The following is a 16,219-nucleotide window of genomic DNA, read 5'->3' as shown; positions in this document are numbered from 1 at the left end:
GTATAATACCACAGAGCATGGTTTGATATAGGACCACAGAGCATGGATTGTATAGATGTAGTGTAACACACAGAGCATGGTTTGATATAGATGGGGAGTATAATACCACAGAGCATGGTTTGATATAGATGGGGAGTATAATACCACAGAGCATGGTTTGATAAGATGGGGAGTATAACATCACAGAGCATGGTATTGATATAGATGGGGAGTTAACACCACAGAGCATGGTTTGATATAGATGGGGAGTATAATACCACAGAGCATGGTTTGATATAGATGGGGAGTATAATACCACAGAGCATGGTTTGATATGCAGATGGGGAGTATAACACCACAGAGCATGGTTTGATATAGATGGGGAGTATAATAGCACAGAGCATGGTTTGATATAGATGGGGAGTATAATACCATGGTTTGATATAGATGGGGAGCACAGAGCATGGTTTGATATAGATGGGGAGTATAACATCACAGAGCATGGATTGATATAGATGGGGAGTATAACACCACAGCATGGTTTGATAGCATGGTTTGATATATATTGGGGAGTATAACACCACAGAGCATGGTTTGATATAGATGGGGAGTATAACACCACAGAGCATGGTTTGATATAGATGGGGAGTATAACACCACAGAGCATGGTTTGATATAGATGGGGAGTATAATACCACAGAGCATGGTTTGATATAGATGGGGAGTATAACACCACAGAGCATGGTTTGATATAGATGGGGAGTATAACACCACAGAGCATGGTTTGATATAGATGGGGAGTATAACACCACAGAGCATGGTTTGATATAGATGGGAGTATAACACCACAGAGCATGGTTTTTGTATAACACCACAGCATGGTTTGATATAGATATAACACCACAGAGCATGGTTTGATATAGATGGGGAGTATAACACCACAGAGCATGGTTTGATATAGATGGGGAGTATAACACCACAGAGCATGGTTTGATATAGATGGGGAGTATAACACCACAGAGCATGGTTTGATATAGATGGGGAGTATAACACCACAGAGCATGGTTTGATATAGATGGGGAGTATAACACCACAGAGCATGGTTTGATATAGATGGGGAGTATAACACCACAGAGCATGGTTTGATATAGATGGGGAGTATAATACCACAGAGCATGGTTTGATATAGATGGGGAGTATAATACCACAGAGCATGGTTTGATATGCAGATGGGGAGTATAACACCACAGAGCATGGTTTGATATAGATGGGGAGTATAACACCACAGAGCATGGTTTGATATAGATGGGGAGTATAATACCACAGAGCATGGTTTGATATGCACATGAGGAGTATAACACCACAGAGCATGGTTTCATATAGATGGGGAGTATAACACCACAGAGCATGGTTTGATATAGATGGGGAGTATAACACCACAGAGCATGGTTTGATATAATTGGGGAGTATAACACCACAGAGCATGGTTTGATATAGATGGGGAGTATAACACCACAGAGCATGGTTTGATATAGATGGGGAGTATAACACCACAGAGCATGGTTTGATATAGATGGGGAGTATAACACCACAGAGCATGGTTTGATATAGATGGGGAGTATAACACCACAGAGCATGGTTTGATATAGATGGGGAGTATAACACCACAGAGCATGGTTTGATATAATTGGGGAGTATAACACCACAGAGCATGGTTTGATATAGATGGGGAGTATAACACCACAGAGCATGGTTTGATATAGATGGGGAGTATAACACCACAGAGCATGGTTTGATATAGATGGGGAGTATAACACCACAGAGCATGGTTTGATATAGATGGGGAGTATAACACCACAGAGCATGGTTTGATATAGATGGGGAGTATAACACCACAGAGCATGGTTTGATATAGATGGGGAGTATAATACCACAGAGCATGGTTTGATATGCACATGAGGAGTATAACACCACAGAGCATGGTTTGATATAGATGGGGAGTATAACACCACAGAGCATGGTTTGATATAGATGGGGAGTATAATACCACAGAGCATGGTTTGATATGCACATGAGGAGTATAACACCACAGAGCATGGTTTGATATGCACATGAGGAGTATAACACCACAGAGCATGGTTTGATATAGATGGGGAGTATAACACCACAGAGCATGGTTTGATATAGATGGGGAGTATAACACCACAGAGCATGGTTTGATATAGATGGGGAGTATAATACCACAGAGCATGGTTTGATATGCACATGAGGAGTATAACACCACAGAGCATGGTTTGATATGCTACTCTACCACTCCACGTATGAGTGTCACAACTGCACAATATCTGGAGATGTAATACAGAATTCATATTTAAAAGTTCATATTCCTTACTGTGTTTCACTGACTGCTCTGACCTGACTTCATGACATTACACACACTGAGGCCTGACTGACTGCAGAGGCCATGACACCGGCGAGATCAGCCAAGGCTGTCCATCCATACAGAGAGGGAGGGAGGGAGGAGCGAGAGACGGATTGATGAAAAGAGAAAGGGAAGGGGAAAACCAGGAGAGAGAGAATAAGAGGGTGTAAAAGCGAGAGAGAGGGATGTGACTAGCTTTTTAAAACAGTGACACACAGCAGCCATTTTAGTGTGAAAGAGAGAGAGAGAGGCTGGGGGAAATGCAGGCAGCCTGACAGAGAGTGATGAGGGAGGGAGCAGGGCTAAACAAGACAAAAGATGGAGGGAGGATAGGAGGAGAGGAGAAGACACCATACTGTATTTTCTTATCACCTTTCCTCCCTCTCTGACCCGCTTTCCCTTTCTCTCACTCTCTCTCACTCACTCTCTCTCTCACTCTCTCTCTCTCTCTCTCTCTCTCTCTCTCTCTCACTCACTCACTCACTCACTCACTCACTCACTCACTCACTCACTCACTCACTCACTCACTCACTCACTCACTCACTCACTCACTCACTCACTCACTCACTCACTCACTCACTCACTCACTCACTCACCCCTCACCCATGAATATACACTCTTAACAGCAGTCATTTACTCAATGATAATGATATCACCATATGCAAACCTCTTTTACTCTGTAAAGCAGTTCAGCCCCTGTAAAAAGTAGAGAACCACTTCCCTTCCTGTTCCTCTACTTCTCCATTGATGCCAGCCAGCCATCAGTAAGGAGCTGTACCTTCACTACCCTCCCTCATCCCTGTCTTCCTAGCATCTGTTCTCTTCTTCTCCTCCCTCTCCATTCCTTCATCTCGCCATCTCCCTGCCTAGAGATCTCTGTTCTGTCACTCATTTGGGTAAACATCATTCTGCACATAAAAAAACAAAAAAAAATGTAATTTGTTATATTATTTTAGACTGAACCACTTGGCTATAAATGGACCAGCCCCTCCCTCTCCACTGATGCCATCAGGGCTTTGGGTCATTTAAGTGGTTTTCTGTACTAATGCTGTGTTACTCCCTTCCTCCCTAGACCTCTCCTCTTAAATATGAGAGAGATAGACAGACACATACACACGCACACCCACACACACACCCCACACACACGCACGCGCACACGCACACGCACACACACACACACACACACAGAGAGACAGACACGCATAGACAGACACACACACAGAGAGAGAGACACACACACACACACAGAGACACAGAGACACACACAGAGAGAGACACGTGCACACAGAGCTATACACGCACACAGAGCTACACACGCACAGAGAGAGACACGCACACAGAGACAGACACACACAGAGACAGACACACACAGAGACAGACACACACAGAGACAGACGCACACGCAGAGAGACAGACGCACACGCAGAGAGACAGACGCACACGCAGAGAGACACGCACACGCAGAGAGACACGCACACGCAGAGAGACAGGCACACGCAGAGAGACAGACGCACACGCAGAGAGACAGACGCACACGCAGAGAGACACGCACACGCAGAGAGACACGCACACGCAGAGAGACACGCACACGCAGAGAGACACGCACACGCAGAGAGACACGCACACGCAGAGAGACACGCACACGCAGCAAGACACGCACACACAGAGAGACACACACAGAGACACACCGAGAGAGACCCACAAGCACACACACACACACAGACAGAGAGAGACAGAGACACACAGAGACACACACACACACACACACACACACACACACACACACACACACACACACACACACACACACACACACACACACACACACACACACACACACACACACACACACACACACACACACACACACACACACACACACACACACACACACACACACACACACACAGAGAGACAGAGACACACAGAGACACAGACACACACACACACACACACACACAGAGAGACACACACACACAGAGACACACACACACACACACACACACACACACACACACACACACACACACACACACACACACACACACACACACACACACACACACACACACACACACACACACACACACACACACACAGAGAGAGACAGAGAGAGACAGAGACACACACACACACACACACACACACACACACGCACGCACGCACGCACACACACACACACACACACACACACACACACACACACACACACACAGACACACGCACACACACAGACACACGCGCACACATATACACACACGCACACACAGACACACGCGCACACACATACACACACGCACACACACGCACACACAGACACACGCGCACACACAGACACACGCACACATATACACATACACACACAGAGACACACAAACAGACACACAGACGTACACACACACACACACACCGAGATACACACACATACACACACACTGAGAGACAGACACACACAGAGAGACACACACAACTGATTGACTCAAACATATTAAGAAGGAAAGAAATTCCACAATTAGCTTTTAACAAGGCACACCTGTTAATTGAAAAGCATTCCAGGTGACTACCTCATATAGCTGGTTGACAGAATGCCAAGTGTGCAAAGCTGTAATCAAGGCAAAGGGTGGCTCCTTTGAAGAATCTAAAATATATAAAATATATTTTGATTTCTTAACACTTTTGTTTACTGCAGATTCCTTATATGTTATTTCATAGTTTTGATGTCTTCACTATTTTTCTACAATGTAGAAAATAGTAAAATAAAGAAAAACCCTTGAATTAGTGTGTCCAAACCTTTGACTTTATATTGAAAGCAGGTGCTTCCACACAGGTGTGGTTCTTTAGTTAATTAAGCAATTAACATCCCATCATGCTTAGGGTCATGTATAAAATGCTGAGCAGGCCATTATTTTGTCTGCCATGGCTATGCCCCCATAGGATAACTATCCCCCATCCACAGGGCACGAGTGGTCACTGAATGGTTTGAAGAGCATGAAAACTATGTAAGCCATATGCCATGACCTTCTCAGTCACCAGATCTCAACCAATATTTTTTTATACTGTATAGATTAGTGGTTCCCAAACTATTTATAGCCGCGTACCCCTTCAAACATTCAACCTCCAGCTGCGTACCCCCTCTAGCAGGGTCAGCGGACTCTCAAATGTAGTTTTGTGCCATCATTGTAAGCCTGCCACACACACACACTATACAATACATATATTAAACATAAGAATGAGTGTGAGTTTTTGTCACAACCTGGCTCGTGGGAAGTGACAAAGACCTCTTATAGGACCAGGGCACAAACTATAATATAATAATGATCAATAAGTTTGCTCTTTATTTAGCCATCTTACATATAAAACCTTATTTGTTCATGAAATGTGAATAACTCACCACAGGTTATTGAGAAGGGTGAGCTTGAAAGGATGCACATAACTCTGCAATGTTGGGTTGTATTGGAGAGTTTGTCTTAAATCATTTTGCACACACAGTCTGTGCCTGTATTTAGATTTCATGCTAGTGAGGGCCGAGAATCCACTCTCACATAGGTACCTGGTTGCAAAGGGCATCAGTGTCTTAACAGCGCGATTTACTAAGGCAGGAAACTCTGAGCGCAGCCCTATCCAGAAATCTGTCAGAGGCTTCGGATTAAATTCAATTTTCACAGAACTGCTTGTTGCAAGGGCATGAAAGGGATAACGAATCCAGTTGTTTGTCATCTATTTCAGGAAAGTACCTGCGTAATTGCGCACCCAGCTTACTCAGGTGCTTCGCTATATCACATTTGACATTGTCCGTAAGCTTGAGATCATCTGCACACAAAAAATCATACAATGATGGAAAGACCTGTGTGTTAATGCAGACAGAGAAGAGCTCCAACTTCTTAATCATAGCCTCAATCTTGTCTCGCACATTGAATATAGTTGCAGAGAGTCCCTGTAATCCTAGATTCAGATCATTCAGGCGAGAAAAAAACATCACCCAGAGAGGCCAGTCGTGTGAGAAACTCGTCATCATGCAAGCAGTCAGACAAGTGACTATTATGGTCAGTAAAGAAAACTTTAAGCTCGTCTCTCAATTCAAAACAATGTGTTGAACCTTGGCCCCTTGATAACCAGTGCACCTCTGTATGTTGTAGAAGTGTTCCATGGTCGCTGCCCATATCATTGTGTAGTGCAGAAAATACATGAGACGTGACACTTGTCATTCAGGCCAAAGAGTTCAGTCTTGATTTCATCATACCAGAGAGTCTTGTTTCTCCTGGTCTGAGTCCTTTAAGTGTCTTTTGGCAAACTCCAAGTGGGCTGTCATGTTCTTTTTACTGAGGAGTGGCTTCCGTCTTGCCACTCTACCATAAAAGCCTGATTGGTGGAGTGCTGAATTTGTGAATATACCAGAGGTGGACTCCAATCAAGTTGTAGAAACATCTCAAGGATGATCAATGGAAACAGGATGCACCTGAGTTCAATTTCTAGTCTCATTGCAAAGGGTCTGAATACTTACGTATTGTTTTTACAAATATCTGTTTTCGTTTTGTCATTATGTGGTATTGTGTGTAGACTGATGAGGGAACATTTTTATTTAATGAAGTTTAGAAAAAGGCTGTAATTTATCAATGTGGAAAAAGTGAAGGGGTCTGAATACTTTCCGAATGCACTGCATTTCTCAGATATAAGACAGACACTTCAGAACAAACTTACTTCAGATGTTTATCTGTTGTTCCATGTAGTGAATCTGTTATTCAATGTGTTTGTATGGGCTAATAGCAGTAAGGACTATCTGTTGTTCCATGTAGTGAATCTGTTATTCAATGTGTTTGTATGGGCTACTAGCAGGACTACCTGTTGTTCCATGTAGTGAATCTGTTATTCAATGTGTTTGTATGGGCTACTAGCAGTAAGGACTACCTGTTGTTCCATGTAGTGAATCTGTTATTCAATGTGTTTGTATGGGCTAATAGCAGTAAGGACTACCTGTTGTTCCATGTAGTGAATCTGTTATTCAATGTGTTTGTATGGGCTAATAGCAGTAAGGACTATCTGTTATTCAATGTGTTTGTATGGGCTAATAGCAGTAAGGACTATCTGTTATTCAATGTGTTTGTATGGGCTACTAGCAGTAAGGACTACCTGTTGTTCCATGTAGTGAATCTGTTATTCAATTCAATGACTATCTGTTATTCAATGTGTTTGTATGGGCTAATAGCAGTAAGGACTACCTGTTGTTCCATGTAGTGAATCTGTTATTCAATGTGTTTGTATGGGCTAATAGCAGTAAGGACTATCTGTTATTCAATGTGTTTGTATGGGCTAATAGCAGTAAGGACTACCTGTTGTTCCATGTAGTGAATCTGTTATTCAATGTGTTTGTATGGGCTAATAGCAGTAAGGACTACCTGTTGTTCCATGTAGTGAATCTGTTATTCAATTTGTTTGTATGGGCTAATAGCAGTAAGGACTACCTGTTGTTCCATGTAGTGAATCTGTTATTCAATGTGTTTGTATGGGCTACTAGCAGTAAGGACTACCTGTTGTTCCATGTAGTGAATCTGTTATTCAACGTGTATGTATGGGCTACTAGCAGTAAGGACTACCTGTTGTTCCATGTAGTGAATCTGTTATTCAATGTGTTTGTATGGGATAATAGCAGTAAGGACTACCTGTTGTTCCATGTAGTGAATCTGTTATTCAATTTGTTTGTATGGGCTAATAGCAGTAAGGACTACCTGTTGTTCCATGTAGTGAATCTGTTATTCAATGTGTTTGTATGGGCTATTAAGGACTACCTGTTGTTCCATGTAGTGAATCTGTTATTCAATGTGTTTGTATGGGCTAATAGCAGTAAGGACTACCTGTTGTTCCATGTAGTGAATCTGTTATTCAATGTGTTTGTATGGGCTAATAGCAGTAAGGACTACCTGTTGTTCCATGTAGTGAATCTGTTATTCAATGTGTTTGTATGGGCTAATAGCAGTAAGGACTACCTGTTGTTCCATGTAGTGAATCTGTTATTCAACGTGTATGTATGGGCTACTAGCAGTAAGGACTACCTGTTGTTCCATGTAGTGAATCTGTTATTCAATGTGTTTGTATGGGCTAATAGCAGTAAGGACTACCTGTTGTTCCATGTAGTGAATCTGTTATTCAATGTGTTTGTATGGGCTAATAGCAGTAAGGACTACCTGTTGTTCCATGTAGTGAATCTGTTATTCAATGTGTTTGTATGGGCTAATAGCAGTAAGGACTACCTGTTGTTCCATGTAGTGAATCTGTTATTCAATGTGTTTGTATGGGCTACTAGCAGTAAGGACTACCTGTTGTTCCATGTAGTGAATCTGTTATTCAATGTGTTTGTATGGGCTACTAGCAGTAAGGACTACCTGTTGTTCCATGTAGTGAATCTGTTATTCAATGTGTTTGTATGGGCTACTAGCAGTAAGGACTACCTGTTATTCCATGTAGTGAATCTGTTATTCAATGTGTTTGTATGGGCTACTAGCAGTAAGGACTACCTGTTGTTCCATGTAGTGAATCTGTTATTCAATGTGTTCAATGTGTTTGTATGGGCTACTAGCAGTAAGGACTACCTGTTATTCCATGTAGTGAATCTGTTATTCAATGTGTTTGTATGGGCTATAGCAGTAAGGACTACCTGTTGTTCCATGTAGTGAATCTGTTATTCAATGTGTTTGTATGGGCTAATAGCAGTAAGGACTACCTGTTATTCCATGTAGTGAATCTGTTATTCAATGTGTTTGTATGGGCTAATAGCAGTAAGGACTACCTGCTGTTCCATGTAGTGAATCTGTTATTCAATGTGTTTGTATGGGCTTAGCAGTAAGGACTACCTGTTATTCCATGTAGTGAATCTGTTATTCAATGTGTTTGTATGGGCTACTAGCAGTAAGGACTACCTGTTGTTCCATGTAGTGAATCTGTTATTCAATGTGTTTGTATGGGCTACTAGCAGTAAGGACTACCTGTTATTCCATGTAGTGAATCTGTTATTCAATGTGTTTGTATGGGCTAATAGCAGTAAGGACTATCTGTTATTCCATGTAGTGAATCTGTTATTCAATGTGTTTGTATGGGCTACTAGCAGTAAGGACTACCTGTTGTTCCATGTAGTGAATCTGTTATTCAATGTGTTTGTATGGGCTAATAGCAGTAAGGACTATCTGTTATTCCATGTAGTGAATCTGTTATTCAATGTGTTTGTATGGGCTAATAGCAGTAAGGACTACCTGTTGTTCCATGTAGTGAATCTGTTATTCAATGTGTTTGTATGGGCTAATAGCAGTAAGGACTACCTGTTGTTCCATGTAGTGAATCTGTTATTCAATGTGTTTGTATGGGCTAATAGCAGTAAGTACTACCTGTTGTTCCATGTAGTGAATCTGTTATTCAATGTGTTTGTATGGGCTAATAGCAGTAAGGACTACCTGTTATTCCATGTAGTGAATCTGTTATTCAATGTGTTTGTATGGGCTAATAGCAGTAAGGACTACCTGTTGTTCCATGTAGTGAATCTGTTATTCAATGTGTTTGTATGGGCTAATAGCAGTAAGGACTACCTGTTGTTCCATGTAGTGAATCTGTTATTCAATGTGTTTGTATGGGCTAATAGCAGTAAGGACTACCTGTTGTTCCATGTAGTGAATCTGTTATTCAATGTGTTTGTATGGGCTAATAGCAGTAAGGACTACCTGTTGTTCCATGTAGTGAATCTGTTATTCAATGTGTTTGTATGGGCTAATACCAAAAATATTTTTTCATCCAATCATTGTTTTATATCTTTTTTTTATACTTCAAGGGGTCTTAAAATTATGAATCAAATGACTAAATGATCCTTGGTATGACCTTCTTAAAACAATTCCATATAGCTTAGTAGAATCGCCTCCCCGGGGTTAGACAGGGCTTAGATTCTAAAGGGCCTTAATGTGTACCTTCTTATTCTATTATGTGAGCATATACATATAAAAAAGTATATCAAAACATTTTATTTAAAGTAATATTTTTCAAAATTATTAATGTTACTGTCTCCACTACAACAACAAAATACTTAAATACATGTATTTTGTCCATTTAAATTAAACACTGTAGAATTCCATTCGTTCCTATGGTGGACTGCTTTTCAGAGGAGTGCCAATATGCCGACCGGTGGCTTCAAAGCCTCTCGTTGGCCAGTACATAGCATCAGCAACCCAGAGTTTATATACATCATTTATCGAAACCCAATTGAACACTTATGGGAGATTCTGGGGCAACAACACCAAATGATGGAATTTCTTGTGGAAGAATGGTGTCGCATCCCAGACACGTAGAATCTGTGCCGCGGTGCATTGAAGCTGTTCTGGCTCGTGGTCCATTGAAGCTGTTCTGGCTCGTGGTCCATTGAAGCTGTTCTGGCTCATGGTGCCCAAAGCCCTATTAAGACACTTTATGTTGGTGTTTCTTTTATTTGGGCAGTTACCTGTACAGTTTGGTTTATTTGGGATTCCTTACAACAAGCACCATTTTGTATTATGTTGGTACCTGGTAGTAATGGAATTGTTAGGAGTGTTGAATTATTTTGAAGGAACTACCGTTGTTGCATCAATGAAATATCATGTAAACGAACACTAACTACACTGTTTGTTAACTTAAGCTCTCATAGAGTTTTGTTCACACGCAATGGCAACACAGCACACACAAAAAAATGTGCACATTACTGTACACACGCTAGAGACGTAACAAATGGATAATTTTGCTTAACATTTAAACAACGATAAATAAATAAATAAAGTTTTTTCCGTTAAAATGATAACAAAAAATAATAATACAATTCCACTCAATTCACAATGTAGAATAATGGTCCTATGAAGTTCTGTCTAGCGCCACCCTTTACAGACAGAACGCAGCTACAGTCACATTTCAATAGTACAGAAGTCCAGAGAGGACATATGAATAAAACAATTATTCCCTTATGTCCAGATCACAAATGATTTATCTCATGATCACTACATAACAAGAGTTGTTTTGTCCAGATCACAAGATAATCAGAAGTACCAGGTATTACCCATTCATTTGTCCAGATCACAAGATAATCAGAAGTACCAGGTATTACCCATTCATTTGTCCAGATCACAAGATAATCAGAAGTACCAGGTATTACCCATTCATTTGTACAGATCACAAGATAATCAGAAGTACCAGGTATTACCCATTCATTTGTCCAGATCACAAGATAATCAGAAGTACCAGGTATTACCCATTCATTTGTCCAGATCACAAGATAATCAGAAGTACCAGGTATTACCCATTCATTTGTCCAGATCACAAGATAATCAGAAGTACCAGGTATTACCCATTCATTTGTACAGATGCGCGGTAACAACCTCATCAATGAGCCCTGTGGCTGCGTTGATCAAAATCGCTCTCGTGGGGCATTTAAGCCTTGAACAATGCCTGACAGGCAGCACTGTCTCCCAGGCTGAATGCCGCCCCCAAGTCCACAGCCAATGGCATGCAAGGAACAAGGAACTTTTAGCTTTCTAACCTAAAAACTGATAGAGCTCCAAAACATGAAATGTTAGCAGGACATGTACCATCCCTTAGTGTAGCAATTAATAAAAACGTATGCGCTGATCCACCGTGGGCTCTGCTGCCTCAGCCATACTGTCAATTTGTCATCAATACGTCCACACTCCTACAAAACAACAACACTCGACAACGACACTTATCTTGATAAATAAGTTGTGATCTCGACATAATGAAGGATTTATTTTGTTAATATGTCCTTTCTGGACTTCCGAACAATAGCAACAATTGATAACTTTTCAGACAATTAAAAGAGTGCCGCATCAAGAGTCTGTGGGTGTGTTTGTAAATTCAATCTGCCGTGCCAGAGTGCGCTCAGAGTTCATAGCATTGTCAGATTGTCCATTTGTAAATACAGAGCGTTTCGCTCTCGGAGAGTTCAGAGCCACACTGGATGCTCTGGTCGAGAAGTAGGGTTGATCTGAACGTTCTGTCCTCACAATGGCAGTCAAGCACTCAAGCTAACTGGCTAACGTTGGCTAGCTTGCTAGCTACTTCCAGACGCAAATGAGAGAACACCTCACTCTGACCATTTTACTCTCCCTAGCAGAGCTGGTTAGGCTATTTTGATGTTATCCAGAGCGTTGTTGACTGTAAATGTGCTGCTGGCAACAATTTAATTACGCTTTTTTGCCGACGTTTACCGACACCGGCCATATTCAACGGGTGTTGAGTGTTCGTAAATTCATCAGTTATTCTGCACTCTGGCACACTCAGACGAGAGTGCTCTGAAATTCAATAACCAGAGCGAATTTACGAATGCACCTTGTATCTTTTCAGACAGTAGAATTCTGCTCCGACTTATAATGTTCTATTGTTTCCCTGACAACAATAAAGGTCGCTGATTGATGTGCTGCTTTGTTGTTAATGCTGTTTTTATGGTAGGATAGCTAGATGTACTTTATTTCTACTAAATGTCTTCAAAATCACAGTATTTAAAGAACTTTAAAGTACCTTTTTAGGAGAGAGTGGTCAGCGTGCAGCCAGCAGGCTGAGTGGAGCGGAGCAGCTCAAGATTATTTGCTTGACAGTTTTGGTCGCATAGTGATGGAAATTAGTCCTGCTTCAGAAGCAGCATTACTTTAGACATGTAAACGGCCGTAGTGTAGCCTACCCTAACAGACGAGGTGACACATTATTATATAATAATAATAATAATATATGCCATTTAGCAGACGCTTTTATCCAAAGCGACTTACAGTCATGTGTGCATACATTCTACGTATGGGTGGTCCCGGGGATCGAACCCACTACCCTGGCGTTACAAGCGCCATGCTCTACCAACTGAGCTACAGAAAAGGGTCATTGATACAGGCTACGGTAGCCTACTGTAATTTCAAAATACGAGACAAAAACACGCCTACCCACTCTGCAACAAAGAGCACCCCGGGCTCAAGACTGGCCCAAAGATACATGACATCAGTCCCATGAATAAACTAGGATATTCTACAGACCGAAGACTGAACACACACTGGCATCATTAGCGAGGGAGAGTGAGGGGCAGCCAGAACCGTGCTCATATGTCTTGCTAATCTGCATCTTACCATCTCTTGTCTTGCATGCCTCACAAATTCACCCAAGTAGCCTAAGCTTTGCATCTTCCTCTCTGGTTTGATTTAAAATACACAACTTTCCCCAGGCTGTTATAGCCTATCGTCTAGTTAGGCTAGAACACGGACAACTGTTTTGTGGCAACTGCACTGTGATTTTAATTATGTGGGGATAACATTGTTAGGGAATTTTCCTAACGTTAAGAATCCCAACTTAGTTTTAACATTTAAACGTTCACACACCTAACACTCGCACACAGTCACACAGACCGACACACACTCACACAGACCGACACACAGTCACACAGACCGACACACACTCACACAGACCGACACACACTCACACAGACCGACACACACTCACACAGACCGACACAAACACAGTGAATATGTTTTGCATAAATCGGTTGCGTATTCCAAGCTGAAGGCTCCTTTTAAACTGAGTAGGGAATAATTATCCCAGTCAGATTCTCATCCCCATACTGTATGCGTACACAAAGTACTCACTGTATACACACACACTGTATACACACACACTGTATACACACACTGTATACACACACACTGTATACACACACACTGTATACAAACACACTGTATACACACACACTGTATACACACACACGGTATACAAACACACTGTATACACACACACTGTATACACACACACTGTATACACACACACTGTATACACACACAGCTTCATCTCCCTGTCAAACACGTAGCAAGCATGATCACAGTCTACTGTATAAATGCAGCCTATTTGATGCAGCTCCAATAATTTCTCTCTTCATGTCTTTCTCTCACTCTCTCTCTTTCCTCGCTATCTCTGAATGATGCAGACCCTGAGAATAAACAGGCAATTTAAGTGCTGGACACCACTGCTCATACACACACGCCACCACACACACATGCCACCGCACACACACGCCACCGCACACACACGCCACCACACACACACGACTCACTCCAGAGGCCCAAATATTTAACAATACGCACACCTCACACACCCCTCCCAAGGCCCACACACATACACACCTCATCAGAGAGACACACATAAACATTCAGAGTGGATATAGTGAGGGAGTAAAGGTTACAGTCTATATTCTGTAGAAATGAATTCAGTCCCTGAACTTCACTCTGTGACTCCTACTGCAGCAGTTTGGGTCTGGTGTATTGTGATATTGTAGTCCTGCGCCAATAACTAGGGCTGCAAAACACTGCTCTTTAATGCCATAATCCACTATTATGTAATGTGTGTGTGTGTGTACTCAGATGGACCATGAATTTCCCCTCACTGTAATGCATCCCTCTAATATCTTAATTTAGAATGTAATCTATGCCATCTCCAGAATGTCTCCTAGAGGTTGGGGCCTTGGTTTTAAATAGACCCCTACACAAAGGTTTCGTATTAACGATGTATAAAAACAAAAGCAACATCAGCCAATATTGTGTAAAATGATACCAGACCAGTTAGGTAAAATAATATTGCATGGTCTAACCATGACGATGTTGTGTATTTTGAATTGTTTGATTTTGACTGAATTCTGTAACTGAATTGAAGTTGAAATCACAGTTCTCTGAAATGATTGGACTAGTAGAGCCTAAATTACTCAAGTGCTGGGACTGGAACTTGGTTTTACAATTGTCTTTGTTGTATTTTCTGGGCATTCTCTCCTCATCATGTTGCCAATGTGCAGTGTTTCTCTCTCCATCTCTCTCCCTGTCTTTAATCTGATGTTCTGTAACATTTCGGCACTGAGAATTTCCTTCTAATCTCAATATGGCCCTGTTTGCTCTGTAATAATCCTGTGTGTGTGTGTGTGTGTGTGTGTGTGTGTGTGTGTGTGTGTGTGTGTGTGTGTGTGTGTGTGTGTGTGTGTGTGTGTGTGTGTGTGTGTGTGTGTGTGTGTGTGTGTGTGTGTGTGTGTGTGTGTGTGTGTGTGCATGACTAACGCATATTGTTGTTTTTAATTCATGCCCAGTGAAACTGTAAGACAACTGATCTCTATGCACTCTAAACCCTGTTGTGTTTGTATGCTTAAATTACTTCTGATTGTCATATTTTCCTGGTTATTGTGCTTGAGATGCTGTGCTGCACAATATGTTGCGTTTGTGTAAACAACTAAGTGTGGGTGTGAAAACACACATAAAAAACTTTAAATCCTATGCTGACCTGTAGTCCTTTGTGCTTTGCCTGAGTAGTATATACACACACATCCAGAGTGACACAGGATTAATTGTTTATCCAAACAATACGAAACAATATGCACCACACAAATACTAAGCGTGTAAGAGTGCCCTTTCTGTCCTATTCCCCCTCTTATAAACCTGTTGTATTCAGATATAATGTATCCTAAAATGAACCATGTAAAGTCTCATTTGAGGCTGTTTTTATGTACTTTAGCATATAGAATGATACTACCTTTTTTATTCTAGTCTTCCCTCGCCGATCTCAGGCTTGTCGAGTCGATCGTTTTCTCTCTCTTCTATGTACAGCGGTTAAAAACTGCCTCCAAAATGCTTCATCGCTGTGGAAACCGCCTTCGCACGGCTGTTACATCTCCATCCCAGTGTGTCGCTCTCTCTCTCTGTGTGTGTGTGTGAGGGAAAGAGTCACTAACCTATTAAATAAGCGTTGCGCTCCGTTTCCCTAGCTCCCTGCATCGCTTTGTTTGGGAGCTCGGAGTCT

General features: G+C 41.7%; 2 protein-coding genes across 4 annotated transcripts in view; one reads left to right on the top strand and one right to left on the bottom strand.

The window, feature by feature from the left end:
- LOC123993617 (leucine-rich repeat transmembrane protein FLRT1-like) overlaps window positions 1-16,167 on the bottom strand; it is a 29,003-nt gene extending 12,836 nt beyond the window's left edge. For both annotated transcript variants that reach the window (XM_046295960.1, XM_046295961.1), the window contains exon 1: window positions 15,953-16,167. The gene's annotated coding sequence lies outside the window, so the exon portion shown is untranslated. The remainder of the gene's footprint in view (window positions 1-15,952) is intronic.
- The window catches only part of macrod1 (mono-ADP ribosylhydrolase 1), a 119,445-nt gene that overhangs the window by 36,150 nt on the left and 67,076 nt on the right, over window positions 1-16,219 (top strand). The window lies entirely within an intron of this gene.

This window comes from Oncorhynchus gorbuscha, linkage group LG13 (genome assembly GCF_021184085.1).
Source record: "Oncorhynchus gorbuscha isolate QuinsamMale2020 ecotype Even-year linkage group LG13, OgorEven_v1.0, whole genome shotgun sequence".
NCBI classification, from domain to species: domain Eukaryota; kingdom Metazoa; phylum Chordata; class Actinopteri; order Salmoniformes; family Salmonidae; genus Oncorhynchus; species Oncorhynchus gorbuscha.
This window is presented reverse-complemented; position numbering and strand designations above follow the sequence as displayed.